The 14,427-nt window shown below is 45.3% G+C and overlaps 1 protein-coding gene and 1 non-coding gene across 5 annotated transcripts in view; one reads left to right on the forward strand and one right to left on the reverse strand.

Moving 5' to 3' along the window:
• LOC142880459 (vitamin D3 receptor B) overlaps positions 1-9,146 on the reverse strand; it is a 30,864-nt gene extending 21,718 nt beyond the window's left edge. The window contains exons 1-3 of one of the 4 annotated variants that reach the window (XM_076014404.1): positions 8,977-9,146; positions 7,234-7,619; positions 5,221-5,306 (exon numbers count right to left, since the gene is read on the reverse strand). The gene's annotated coding sequence lies outside the window, so the exon portion shown is untranslated. Of the gene's footprint in view, positions 1-5,220; positions 5,307-5,767; positions 6,455-7,233; positions 7,620-8,976 lie in introns of those variants that run through there. The other 3 variants (XM_076014402.1, XM_076014401.1, XM_076014403.1) reach the window with 3 other exon arrangements.
• A 4,741-nt stretch (positions 9,147-13,887) lies between these two features.
• Positions 13,888-13,959, forward strand: trnaq-uug (transfer RNA glutamine (anticodon UUG)). The gene has a single exon. It is a non-coding gene; the product is annotated as a tRNA-Gln (tRNA).
• Positions 13,960-14,427: the final 468 nt, after the last annotated feature.

The following is a 14,427-nucleotide window of genomic DNA, read 5'->3' on the forward strand; positions in this document are numbered from 1 at the left end:
CCATTAAATATTGCCTTATTATAAATGACATCAGCTACCAATATTGTCCAGGTACTTGCATGTATGTCGGAATGAAGCACATAAATCGCAGTCACAGTTCCGTCTTACTAAGAGAAACGCACATTGGTGCAACAATCACAGGGAAGCCATAAATATCATTGCGCACAAGTTGTAAAATGTACTTTTCCCCAAGCTTTCCTTAACCCTTCTTCGCCCCGGATATTTTGAGTTTATTTGTAGGCATTTCTCAACTCCACTCGATGGAAAAAAGGAAGCTCTGCCGATGTGGAAACACTGGAGTCCAGTGGCCATCGCACCGAGGGTCACAAAGTCAACGTGCATTGTGAAAGATGCAGTTAACGGTTTAAAGCGGCAAAGACTGCGTTTCACGACAATCTAAGGCCTTTGAAAGCTTGTGGCGGGCGACATAAGTCGGCGCGGTGGGTCGGAACGAGGCTCACACTCGTGCCTTTCCGACATCTCATGGTTGTGAATCAGTGCGTCACTGCTGCTGTGACCGTGTGTACGAAGAGTTTAAGCTGCTGTAAGACATCAATAGTAGGTGGACCGTGGCAGAAGTCCAACGCCTTACGTACAGTAGCCGGTTCCTTTCTCTTTCCAAGTCTAAGTATGTGATTACCAAACAGGAAAGTGCTCATTGGTCTTCCTTGTCAGGTGCCCACTCACTTAGAGAGAAGACATAATTGAGACCTCAGCTGTGGAAAGAAAAAAAAAAAAAGGAAAAAAGAAAGAAGAAAAGATTTGGACCGCAGCCCAGAAGTTAGATTAACTTTCATCAAAGTCAATATCAAGTGATTAGAAAAACCGACCCTCACCAGCACGCACTCGCTTACAAACGTAATTAAGTGGTGCCATTAGTGCCCGGGTGTTGTAATGAAATATGATGGAGGACGAGGCGCAATACACCAAAGTGGACAAAGAGGAGGATACGCGAGGCGTCTCAAGGAGGGATTGTTTTAACCGCGCAGCAGCGCGGAGGGAAAAGCGGGAAATAAAAAACCTCTGGCATCACAACCCAAGAATGTCAGCAATGAGCTTACTGACCACATCCCAACACATAGGAGCGAGAGTCGGAATCACATCCAGACCCATAACAGCCCGTGGAAGACGGACGGGCAGCGCTGCGGAAACGCCTGAGTGAAGGGAAGGAGGCCCTGCTGACAGGCCAATGAGCATCCTCTGTTTCCTCTGTTTACATCACATGACGCAATCCCACAAATGGTTCTGAAATCGTTCCATGCTGCCAGAAGTTTCTCTTAAATGGGTAAAAAAAAAAAGAAAGAGGGGAAAAAAGAAGACGAGAGAGTGGGAGAAGAGTGAGTGGGAGGGGGCGGAGGGGAGAAAACTTAAGGCAATGTGTTTTACTGCATACCTCCGCCTGGGTCACGTCGAGTACAGAGGAGACATAAAACAAATCAGATCTGGAATAGCCCGGGCTAAATGGAGAGCTGGGTCAACGGCGACAAAAAAGCTACACACACACACATGGAAGGTCTGGGATTCACACACAGAGGGCATCCAGGACTGGGAAAAGTGGCAGGATTAGGAGGTGGGAAAAAAGGGAATTAACACGGAAAGACAAAAAATAAATAAATTCTGTTCACGGGAAAGTTCGTAGCGGGACGGGACGGAAGGGGTTGACCAGGTGGGGGCGAGCCTGACTAGCAGAAGAGACTAGTCTGGTCCGGTCCGGTCCCGTCCTTCAGCTCTCCCCCTCTGCTGCTGCCTCTATATCTCATGCTCTCTCCCAACGATCACAGGGAGAATGTTACAGCAGCAGTAATAGCACATGACAAGGTGACCTGTGCCCCACACAGGATGGGCTATACTCGAGCAGAGAGGAGGAGGCAGAGGTGGGGTTGGAGGGGTCTGGGAGGGGGTGGGGGGGGGAGGGGGGAGGGGGGGGGGTCCCATGTCCCGTGTCCAAACCTATGGTCGGCGCAACCAGCCCGCCCTCCCGCCTGCACGCCCGCCCCCTTCGCCTCAACAGGCTGCTGCTGCTGCTGCTGCTGCTGCTGCTGCTGCTGCTGGCCTGCGAGGCGGAGGGAGAGGCGGCGACGGCAGCTCGCCCCCTTCTGCTGGGCCCCTCGCTGGACTCTGGAGAGGGGAAAGAGACGAGGCAGGGAGAGGCCCGCTCAAACACAAACCAACAGCCCTGTTTATGTCTGCGCTTAATTCTGAAAAGGAGAATGCTCAATCTCAAGCGGGCCCACAGTGTGTGTGTGTGTGTGTCGGGGGGAGGTTTCGGGGGGATTCAAGGAAGGAGGCTGCGTGCGAGTCAAAGTTGTATATCCCTGCGAGAGGATGAAATGGTCGTGGCTTTCGCGGGATCGCAGGAGAAGAACGCGCCCGGCGCTCCGCACTTTTTACATTGCCGCGGCTCGCAAAGCTCGGAGTGACGCGGGGCCCGCGGCGTGCGAGCGGGGTTGACTGCATGTATGGACAGAAAAAAAAAAAAAACATCAAAGAAGGAAGGCAGAAGCAGAAATTCAGGTTCTTGCACCCCACTTTCCCGGAGGTGTCGCGACACAGGTGTAAAAACTTCACATCCTCAAACTCTTCCTAAAGAGCAACGTTCACAACTTTGCAGCGAGTGGAAGGGAACGCTCAGTTAATGATTCATTTGGCGCACGTCGTCAGGAATCTGAATGAGGGGGGGTGGGGGTTGGGGGGGGAACAAATCGCCGCCACATCACGACTTTGTCTCACTAAACTTGACAAATTAGCTCAATACATTACTTGGAGCTCTAGCTGTTAAGATTATTGTTAAACACTCTGTCAAAAGCACAAGTGGAAAAGGCAGCATTTTGGCTTTTCCCAAGAGCTCAAATTCATTTTTAAATCCGTTCGTGTTTAAAAATTGTATATTCTCGAGAATAAACGTGTCGTCGTTCCTGTTCCTGTTTGAAATGATATTCCAAAAAGCAAACAATGTCTCTTGCGTAAGAGCAAAGTTCATCCACGGCTGAAGTCATTCAAAAGTGGGACCTGCACTGTCCGGGTGACTGCAGTGCTGCCTAACAGGCTGTACGTATTCACCACTGCCAGGACACTGTGGAGTGACACAAACATTAAGAGGCAATAAAACAAGACTTTGAAAAATAACAACATACGCAAAGCCAACTGAAGGACTTAGGAATTCTTTGGGTCCCCACTCATAAATGCAAATCTTCTTTAATCTCATTACACAACTGGAGTCATGCACCGCAGTGTTGGAACAAGTAGCTTAACGATGAAAAAGAAAAATGAATATACACACAAGCTTAAGTCTGACTTTAATGTAATGCTGCAAACACAATGTGATTTGGACTGTGTCGTTTCACTTGTCTCTCACATAAAACAAAAAAAAAAAGACGCTTCAACAGTAATGTTCAGAAGCGTGCTTGAACTGCATTTTTTGTCATGTGATTTAGGTTAACATAAATACGCAATCAATAGAAAATTCCACAAATTGGATCTCTGTCTAATCTAATAAACTGCTAAAGTCCGAGAGAGAAAATATTTATTCTGAACTCGAAAGTCCAAACTGATTCTTAAGATTTAAGAGAAAAACAGGACTAAACTGCCCTAACCCTAACCCCATCATCCAGTCCTGACGTTAACCAGAAAGAAATTCCAATTTTCTGTCCACACAACCGCTTCCGAGAAACAGCCAGGCCATTTTTAAAAAGGTACAGCAAAACATTACCCGTGCAATGCCTTTGACAAAGAAAATATCAAACGCTGGCTGGCAAGTGAGGACCCAAAAGACATTAGGGCCGAGTTAACACTTCATTAGTCTCAAAGGCAAAAGCGGACATAAGTGGCAAACAGCACACATGCACAGAGTACATACAAGTGGGCCCATACAGTTAAGCACAGCGGCCTCATTCTTTCTATAGGGTTACATGTGAGAGGAAGCGACCAATTACTGTAGTCACGAAAGGGGGGAGGGGTGGGATATTTCACCGTACAAGAGGCCTAATGGACTGTACCATTACAGCAGCAGCACACAGCTCCATGAACGACCTGCCACGGATACGGTCAATAAAGACACAAACAATGCCTATTTTGCAGCCTCTGGTTTGTGGCTCCGCTCTTGATTCTGCTGACAGCATACTTGACAAACAAGTCAACCGACCCTCACCCCCCCCCCAACCCCCACCCTCTCCGAAACACACCGTGGGCTGTTTCGGGACGAGTCTTCCGTACTGTCCTAAATAGCTCAACGGCGGGATTGTTTATGTGAAGTACGCAGAGTTGTGTGAGAACTGGCTTACTTTTTTTTTTTTTTTTTTTGTTTTTTTCTGAGTAACAGCCTGCAGGATTTAAAGAGTGAAATGGCTTTGGGGGGGAAAATGTAGGTGTGAGAATTAAAGACAGGCGTAATGCACATGTCTCCTGTTGTTGATTTTTGCTTCCAGTAGATTTAAATTCAGTGATTGGCACCAGGGAGAAATTGTTTAATTAAAAGAGCAAGTTGCCGCAGTGTCATTACCTATCCGCAAATTTTCTGCAACTCTGAAGTTAGTGCGCGATAATATATTACAGGAGTTGACTTTTTTTTTTTTTTATCAGGCCTCGCATCAACGACTTGTGTCTGTGAAAGTGATGGAGGACTCGGTCCTCGCTGGGATCAATTCTAGCTGAATGTTGCATCAAGCCGCGGCGTCACCTCAGAGGCGACTAACTTTTTTAAATCAGTCCTTCCATTTGGAACTTAGACGGTGTCAGTGAAGGTCAATAAACAGTGAGTAGGTACCGCCGTGGTGGTGGTGGTGGTGGTGGGGAACGGCGGTATTATATAAGGTTCTAATTTGGAAAGAAAAACATTGAATGACTGCGTGAAATATTTGTTTCCAGTCCAGCAGATATCATTAGCCGAGCCGTGAAGTCCGGCCTAAGACCTCTGGTTTTAACGATGCCTGGGATGTAGGTCACGTCGCTGTAGGTCACATTACCTTATTTAACACAGCATGGACACCAGCTACACTACGGCTTACTACAACACGACCCACTGACACTGCAACCAAACCTCAACAACAACAACAAAAAAAAAAAAATCAAAGTGATGGCACAGCAAAGCAACAAGCCGTGAAACGTGAACAGATATAAATTAAAAAAGAGCATTTTTGTACTATTTTATTCACAAAAAGCACGAGTGTGCGTTGCAGCGAAGCCACATATCAACAAGTATTGAATTGGAAGCGGCGTCGTTACCTCAGAGGGTTCTGACCATGCCCTTGTACAATCGCTGAGAGTGGGGAACGCTTCCTTCGGTTTATCCCAAGTTGTCACCGGTAAACCTGTTCGGAACGAGGGCACAGAGAAGAGGCAAAGTAAACAGGAGAGGCCTTTGTACATGACGACCTGATGTTTATGAAACGCTGATTATTATTTTTTCTTCCTTCTTCTTCTTCTTCTTCTCCCCCTCCTCGCCCCCCAAATAAGCGCGCGCGCATACGCACACGTGCACACGCGCACACATTCAGGGTGACCACTATAGCAGCACCTCGGGGGCAGCAAAACACGCTGATTTCATATACAAACGCGTTGACGGGACGAGATTTATTTATTTATTTATTTTTTTTTTTTCACGCTGCTCTTTTACAACAACACGCCGTCTCGGAACCGACGGAACACACACACACACACACACACACACACACACACACACACACACACACACACACACACACAAAAAAAAAAAAGTCAAGTCAAGTCTCTGAACTGCGAACATTCCTCCCGTGCGGGGCGACTTCCATACCTCAGCTCAACTTTTTCCCCATCAACATCGAGTTGCCGAGTTAATCCTCTTTCAGTCGCCGCTGACCGTCGTTCTTCATGCTCGCGTAAAGTGGATCCCCTCCATGTTGACTGGGTGGGTCAGCTTTTGAATAAACGGGGGGGTGGTGGTGGTGGTGGAGGAGGTGTGGTGGTGGTGGTGGGGGGGGGGGGTGCCGAGAGAAGAACGCGTTGTGCGGAGAAAGAAAAATGCGAGGAGACTCGCGGTGGAAAACGTCAAACTCGTACGCCCTTCCAAAGACGGTTGGCTCGCGCGGCGGCGCTGCTGCTGCTGCTGCTGGTAGCAGCGGCTAGTGCTAGCGAGGCTAACCCACCGCGCTGCTTTAACCCGAAAGCCCCGTATGCCAAGTTCGGCGAGCCGACTGACAAAAAGAATCAAACAAACCGTGTCGCTCGGAGACGCTCGGTGTGCGCGTCGCGTATCGCTACGCTGCCAAACGTTACGCGCCAACAACGCGAAGGGAAAAAGTCAATCACACCTACTGCCACTGAGCGACGAGAAATACCCCTCCTTCTTCAGGACCCGAATGGATGGCCATTACTTTTAGTTATGCACCGCCCCCCTCTTCAGGAGCTCTACGGGGGAAAAGAGGGATTTCCCCCCAGCCCCCCGAGCCGCCAATCGCAGCCGGGCTCGGCGCGCCTCCCGCGCCGTGACTGGCCGCGCTTCGACTCCAGGCCGGCTCCCATTGGCCGGCCTCGGCGCCCGTCACCGCTGGTGCCGCCCTCTCAAACAGGGGTGTGTCGTGACGTCACGGGTAGCGGAGAGGTAAACAACTTTGACCGCGTGAGGTTTAAAGCAACATTGTTTTGCCTGTGATCTCTGAATCAACGGGCGCCCTGTGCGCGGGCATCACAGCGCTGGCGTGAGCCTCGAAGCAGGGCGCGTCGAGATGCTCCGAGCCGCGTCTCTTTTAGCGCGACCGAGTGCCTTTTGTTTAAACAGCCACAAGCTGCATAGCCCCCCCCACAGCTCCAATCCTGGCTCACCGGAGCCGTCGATGTCACGCAGACTGCGATAAGAATGCAAGTGCTGTGTGGTCCCAAATCCTTCGTTTTGTGCATTACGCTCCATCATTTCTTTGACACGTTGCAAATGTGTGCAGTGAGGCGTGCGTGCGTGAGTGTGTGCGTGCGTGCCTGCCTATGTGTGCGCGCGCGTGTGTGTGAGAGAGAGTGACGGAGGGGTGTGTCTACTCTGCAGCACAGTGGTAGGCTGGGGCGAGAGATGCCACTGCATGGCGATCTACATTTTTCTAATGCAGTGGAGCTGGTTAAGTAACCCTGAAATATTCATGATATTTATTTTACAATTTGTTTTTCATGTTTTTTTTCATGTTTTTTTTTTTATGATTTACGTTTCATTCACATTTGTGTGCCGCCTGGAATGCGGCGCAGTCAGGTCATGGCAATGTATTTGTGTAATACCTGGACTGCTACGACTGAATGGTCGCTGGTCCTGAAGAGCGACCGCACTCCGGCGCTGCTCCTCCTTGGCACGAAGGTCAGAGTCCCGGGGGAAGAAGGAGGTTAAGGGAGTTACGTTTTGGGTATGCATTAAACTAGGTTAGGCGCAGGCTTTACACAACATGTGCAAGTGAATGCAAATACTGTGCAAACCTGTGCTAGTGTGTGTGTGGCTGCAGTGGGGCCAGCGGACGGGGCCTGGCTGAAGGTCAGGGGTGTGTCTGCTATGTAAACACGCTTAAAGCGACAGATATGAAGGGGAGAGCGAGAGGGAGAAAGAGGGGCCTCATCCGGTCACATATATCCTCTTCCCTCTTGGCCCCATCGTTCTCTGCTCCCGCTGCGGCCTGAAATCAAGAGGTACATGCGAGAGGATTTCAGTCAGTACACATCGCTGGTGTGAAAATTACAGGGGAGCTGCTTTCCAAGTGTAAACATTCATTTTTATGTATTCCGTTGTGCATGAAACCGGTTGTGCTCTTAAATGAGCGCTGTCAGAGCGCAATCGACACTCCATGTGATTAACAACAAGGCAGCTTTTCTAATGAAAGTGAATGAATAAAGAATGTCAAGATCCAAGTACAATCTGCATCTCCTGGCTTTTTTGCTTTCGGATTTTCAGGCAGTAAATCTGTTAAAGAGGACCTAAGGGTAGAGCTATCGCACAAGCAAAGCAAAAATACATTTTGTCCCAAAACCAGCGTGGGCTGTAATGTGTTCAATTTTCTATGTGCTGATGAGAAGTATGGCTGCAGTGTTCCGATTGCTTTTTCTTTACCGATTTCTGTGGCGACTCAGCAATAATTTGACCTCCTGAAAACGGTGTATGTGGAAGTTTTTATGTGTCTTGTGTAGATCTAAATCCTTTTATTTTTGCTATTTTTTTTCTAAGAGGTGGCAGCCTGATCTAATAACTTTTTTTGATTTGGCTGTAAAAACTCAGGTCGGAGTCAATAATTGCACCAAGATGTCTGGTTTGAGCTCTAGACTGAATTTTACTGGAGTCTAAATAAACACAGAATTTTAACAGTTTTTCTTTGGCCCCAATGACAGTTTTCAGATTTTCCAATCTGAGGTCTCACATCTTTAAATATATCTCTTACACGGAACTTTGCATCAGATATTGCAATCGTGAAATCATTTCTTTTTTTGTCTGACAGAAAAATGTGTTTAGAGAAAAGACTGCAGAGATTGTAGCTACAATCGAAAGAATCAACCCATTTTTTTTTTAAATAGTCAAACAAGTTTTGTCTTTTTGTTATATTTGAGTACAGACTTTTTCTTTGTTGATAAATGACCTATCACCCCTCCAATCAGTTCATCTCCAGTGGGACCTTGAAGAACCTTGCCAGATTTTTTTTTTTTTTTTTGGTCAGCTTTTTAAATCCCTATGCCAGCCCTGCCCTCGCCGCCTTAACAACAAGAATTTTCACAACAAACATTGTGGTCCACTCCAGAGAGTTACACATTTGTACTCGCTGGTTAAAGAGTACAAACCACTGAACAATCAGGAGTGCGCCATAAAACACCAGCATGCATGTGCAAAGTTCAGCAAGGCTACAAGTCCGGTTTTGAATTCCCTTCCTGTTGCACAAAGTATCCTGAGCTCTGCAGTCCCGCTGGATTCATTTTATGTGTCATAAGCTTGTTAACAGTTGATTCATGTGCAACTCCTAGAAAAGCGTGTGGGTGTTAGGTCCGTACCCGTGGAGAGTTGATCCTTGTCCTGTGGCTTGGGCACTTTCCAAGTCTGGCACCAGCACTGGATCAAGCTATTCAGTTAACAGGGATTTAGTTGGCTCCACAACACTGGTGTCCGACATGTTTTCAGGTTCCAGCCATTTTGATGTCCTCAGATGCTCTGCTTTTTTTTTTTTTTTCTCCCTCCCCCAGTGAGCTGGCTTAGTGTCTGCAAATCAGAGTAGTGGAAATAACAAATCAGAAGGACTTTGACCCACTGAAACAACGGGAACTCATCTTCGCAAGGGTGTACAGAGATATAAATAGCTCACATAGTAGCACAGTCCATACTGGCACATGTCGGATTTGAGTTTGCACTTGAATGTGGGCTGAGGGAACAGAGCAGGAGATGGGAGAATGTTTGTGCAGACATGTGAGCAGCAGATTTTTCTTTTGGGACTTAATGATGTTTTTTTAACATCATATAATAAGAAGAGAGATGAGACAGACGCTGGAATATTTCACTTTTCTTCCACATTCAAACCTAGAAGATGAGTGGTTTTCACACACACACACACACACACACGAGTTTCACAGCTTCAGGGACAATTCAAACATATTTTTAGATGGAAGAGTCTAAGCTGCACAGAATTATTAACAGGACAGTGGCACTGAGACAGCAAAAAAAAAGCAACCTCTGCTCAAATTCTCATCAAATCGTAGGAGGCTTTTATTGAATATTTTGAATGATGAAAAAGAACGCAGCTTCCACTGTGATCGCTTTCTCTAAGACTGAAAAGGCCCAGTACCACTTTCAAAGCGACCACAGATAGTTACTACCGGCAATGAGAGGGAAGAGGGCAGAAAAATAACCTTCAGATGCTTCATATAATGAGATGTTTGTCTGGCTTTGGATGAAGGAGCAAGTGCCTGAGGAAAATACATGCTGTTTAAAAAAAAAAAAAAAACTGGCTACGTAAGTCGCAGCTGTGCGTTGTAACTGATCTTGGGGTTATGCTGTGAGGATATTAAGACCTTCAGCTGGAGAAGTCAGGAGCAATTCTAACAAATATATAACAATTCTTGAGGCATGTCAATCTTTAAGATGGTCCAATGCCTTTACAGACTCATGCAATGTGTAGAGCGTTTGGAAGATTGCTGATCCAGAAACATGACGGATCAAAGAACCTTTGTATTGGAACTGCAGTGCAGCATATAGAGAGAAAATGCTGGGGGCGGCGTGAGGTATATTCTGTTTAGAATGACGGCTACGATACATGTCATCATTATCCAACTCAGTGGCTGTTTAAATGAAAGAAATACTATGTATTAGTTGTCCATTGAATGTACTATGTTTTCAAGGAGGCACATATCCAAATAAAGCTTTTGAAAGGCAAAAATACATATCTTGCTTTCAGCAATATCACGGCTGCTGAAAGGAAACACTGGAATGAAAGACTGCAAGGACTGCACGCCCTGAAACATAAAGGCAGGAGTGGGAGGAGTAAAATTGGAAAACCAGCGAGCAGTGATGAGGACATTGCCGGGTAATTTGTAGCATCGTGTTCATTGTGAAACATCCACCTTGATGATGTGAATGACACACCAGAGAAGAAATGTGTTGTGTGTCATTCACATAGGTTTCAAATGGAGAGAAATGCTAAAGAAACCTCTGGGAGGGCGAGGGAAGTCTCACCGGCAGAGAAGGTGGCGGTAACTGTTCCTCAAACGCGACTTGGAACTGTTTTATAAACACTCAGCGATCGCCACCCTGCCATTAAACACAAAAGAAGAGGAAGAGGAGTGCTAGTGGAGCTTCCTCAATGAAAATCTGGAGTTCAGAATCAAAGTGAATGAAAAACAGGTAAGAAAGTGTAAACAAAGATATAGAATAAAGCCATAAAATTTGGAAAAAGGTTTTATTTCTGCAGTTCCTTAAATTCACATAATTCTGAATATATATCCGATTTTTTTTTTTTTTGGATTGAAGTTTGTGCTAAAGTTGATGTTATAAAGGGTAAGTGTGGTCTGTGATCAGCTGGCTGGGCGTACACTAGATATGTTTTTTGCATTCTGAATTTCACAGAATTGTGGCAGTTTTGAGTTGACAACTCTAATATTACACTTATGACATTGAAAAAAATGAGAAACAATGGAATTATCTTATGGTCTTTTATGCAACGAGTGAGTGAGGCCAAATGTATCTCTTTCGATATAACTCAATGTGGTGCATCTCCAGGGCAGCTTGTTAAAAGAACAAAAAACACAACTATGTGCCACCACACTCATCCTAACCTGTTCTACTGTTAAATCGCTGTCTGAAATACAGTACTCATTGACTTTGTACTGGTGAAAACCCAGGATGTCCTGCCTGAGGGACTGTCACAACTCCACTCCACTAAACTGTGGACTCAACTGTCATCAGCAAATCCAGACTCAGAACTTCTGGGTACTTCAGGCGATGTGCAGTTATACGGAGGCTCCAGTGAGGAGCCCACTGTGCTGGCGCTGTCTCGGACCTCATGGATTCCAGCGTATCGGAGGAACCATGTGAGCTGAAAGCTGAGCCTGTTGTCAATCTCACCAGATTTTGCACTTCCTGCACTCTTAGCGCTCAGGACAGTGATCACACTCTCAGATCACAGCTGACTCATTTGCACTTTGTTCACAAAGGAAGAGGGAGAGAGAAAGAAATCAAAGTTGTCCCTGCCGTTTAGCAGAGTTCTGATTCATGGCTTGAACGACAGGGTTGCCATATAAATTCTTAACAAAGTAGTGAATCTCTGCAATACCTAAATGACAGAGCTTAAAAAAAGATAAAAATGTAAAGAAGCAATTGATCAAGTCAACAAGTTCAAAAATATGCACATTGAATGTTGCTGGAAACAAATTTTGTGGCTAACCGCAGCAATACAACACAGTAACATCTCTGCACAGAACGCCAGAAGTCTAATATTTGTTCAATAATAAGGACATAAGGGAGGTCAATGTGGATATAATGAAAATACCTCAGTTGGTATATTTCACAAATGTTTGAAACCAGGATCCTGCAGCCAGAGGATTGATGCGGATGGTCATACAACCTTCTAACATGTGTTACATAAACCATCCCAAGCAGCTGCATCACAAGATGCTGTGACGCAGCACAGAATGTGACGCCAACAGCTCATTTTCACACAGGTGATAAACAAGCAGGGTTTGAGGAAGAGCTAGAAACATCCGCGGCCACACTCGGCTTAATCCGCACGCTGCGCTGCCTTTTTATTAACCCTGTGGAAAATATTAGCAGCGTGTCATTACCAGTGCCTGCAGGTCCAGCACAGCATCGCCCACAATTGCATGAGCACGTTGTTACTCCAGCATCCAGCCTTCACCGCCTCCTTTCTTTTAGACAGTCAGTCTCCATTTGCATTTTTTGTTTTTTTTGCACTGATCACATATACAAGATACCAGCACATTTTTTCTTTTCCATCTAACCCTTTCCAAATGTCCAATACATTACGCAAAAGTAACATGCTGCATGGTGGAATTTATTAAAGGTGAGGTGAGGTGTCAAAGCAATTTAAATGTATGACTATTTACGTAAATTATTAAGGCTAGGAGTTGTTTGCATGTTGACACAAATGTGGCAAGCTTGTGGTTTTCATTCACAACCAGATGCTTTTCAAGTTTTACAAAACACCAGCTCTTGAATACTGTTTCAATACCTTCTCTCTTTTTTCCCCGTCTTCAAATATTTACCTAAGAGACCAAGTGTTATTTTACTTTGTGTGGTTTCTCAGAAGATAGCTAAGAGGTAGTGAAAGCTGTTCCTGGACACCTGAGGCAATTTAAGTACATAATGGACAAAAATAACAGAATTTATTGAAAGCAGGTAGTAAATTTGCTAAACGAGCTGCTTCTAAAGTTTAATGACGCAGTGCCAGCAAGACTTACTGCCTTTTCATTCACAGAGAGAAAATCTGAAACCACTTACGCTCTCCTGCTGTTTTCCTCTGGAGACCTGCTGTGAGCTGTACTATGGATTTCTCACTGACGCAGCCATGATCTATTAAAATCCCACTGGTTCCCTCCTCTGGGATGATGAAGGACAACATGGCTTCTAATCACGTCTTACTGCCGTCACACATTGATCCTTTGGTTTTAACAACTGCGTGATGTGATACGGTTTCCTTTTTCAAAAGGCAAATAGGAATCCAAGAAGCCCCGAGTAAATGCCAGTGAAACATACCTAAGCGTCAATGCAGCTGATTACAATTACTCGTTGAAAAAATTCCGCCAACTCCAAGGAATGTTGGGTATTAAAAACAAAACAACAAAAACGCCTGGAAAGTAGTTATAAAGTTGAGTGATTTGTATTTATTTGTTTCTTGACTTGGCAGAATGTAATACAAAGTGATATTTCCGACAGGTTTAGCTTTGGAAACACTAACTCGACAATGTCGGTTGTGTAATAAGATATTTTATTTTGAAAGAAGGGCATTTATTTTGACAAACACACGGGCGTCTATAGCAGTTTAGCTAGCAGACATATGCGAGAGGTTTGTCGTGAATTCTTCCAAAAGCTCTTTCTCACGTGTGAGTGTGCACTGGCCCAGTTAAGTAATCGAGTGTATGCACCTGTGAAATGCACATTGTGGAACGCGTCGAACAGTACGTCTGCTCTTAGCCCCTCACCCACCCACATGCTACCGTAGAAGGAACCGCTAGCTTAGCGCTAGCATTAGACGGTTACATCTCTGGCAATGGTGAAATGCGTTAGTTGTAACGGCATGGAAAAGCTAAACACGTTGATACGAACAGTCTGGCAAGAGATATTCAATGGCATACTCTTACGTATAACAACATACACGGCAAATTTAGGAAGAAAAATGCGAGCGAAGTGTCGCATTGCGACGGTATAAATGCGCTTCCGCAGCTCCAGCGTGCAGAGCCGGTCCCATGGTGTAATGGTTAGCACTCTGGACTTTGAATCCAGCGATCCGAGTTCAAATCTCGGTGGGACCTCATCCTTTTTGCCTCGAAAACGAACACAATTAGAAACGAGGACTTAATTTTTAACAAAGTATAACGATATCAACCAATCAATAATAATAACACATGATACATTCGCGTGAATCGCATTTGCATTTTGGGAGCGGTCAGTATGGGGCAAAATGACGTCCATAAAGGATATTTTTAGCTTGTGTACAAATTTCGTTTTTTTTACTCCATAAATACAAACAAAGACTAACACAAATTTTAGTTAAGTTAGACCAAATTATGAATAATGTTCATTTGGTTGCTACTGATTTCTTTGGTTTCTGCTTCATTGATAGATTTCAGTTTATTTTCTGTAGTTTAGCTAAGATGTCACATGATAGAGTCCATATCCATACTTAAAGCTGCTGAGGCCTGCCACCTCTTGAATTTTAGTGCTTCAGCTGTCCTATCCTTTAAACTGACCATTCTTTCCAATGAAAAAGAGCAAATAAC

Source organism: Nelusetta ayraudi, unplaced genomic scaffold (genome assembly GCF_046127955.1).
Source record: "Nelusetta ayraudi isolate G7.1 ecotype Tasmania unplaced genomic scaffold, CSIRO-AGI_Nayr_v1 ptg000168l, whole genome shotgun sequence".
In the NCBI taxonomy this organism is placed as follows: domain Eukaryota; kingdom Metazoa; phylum Chordata; class Actinopteri; order Tetraodontiformes; family Monacanthidae; genus Nelusetta; species Nelusetta ayraudi.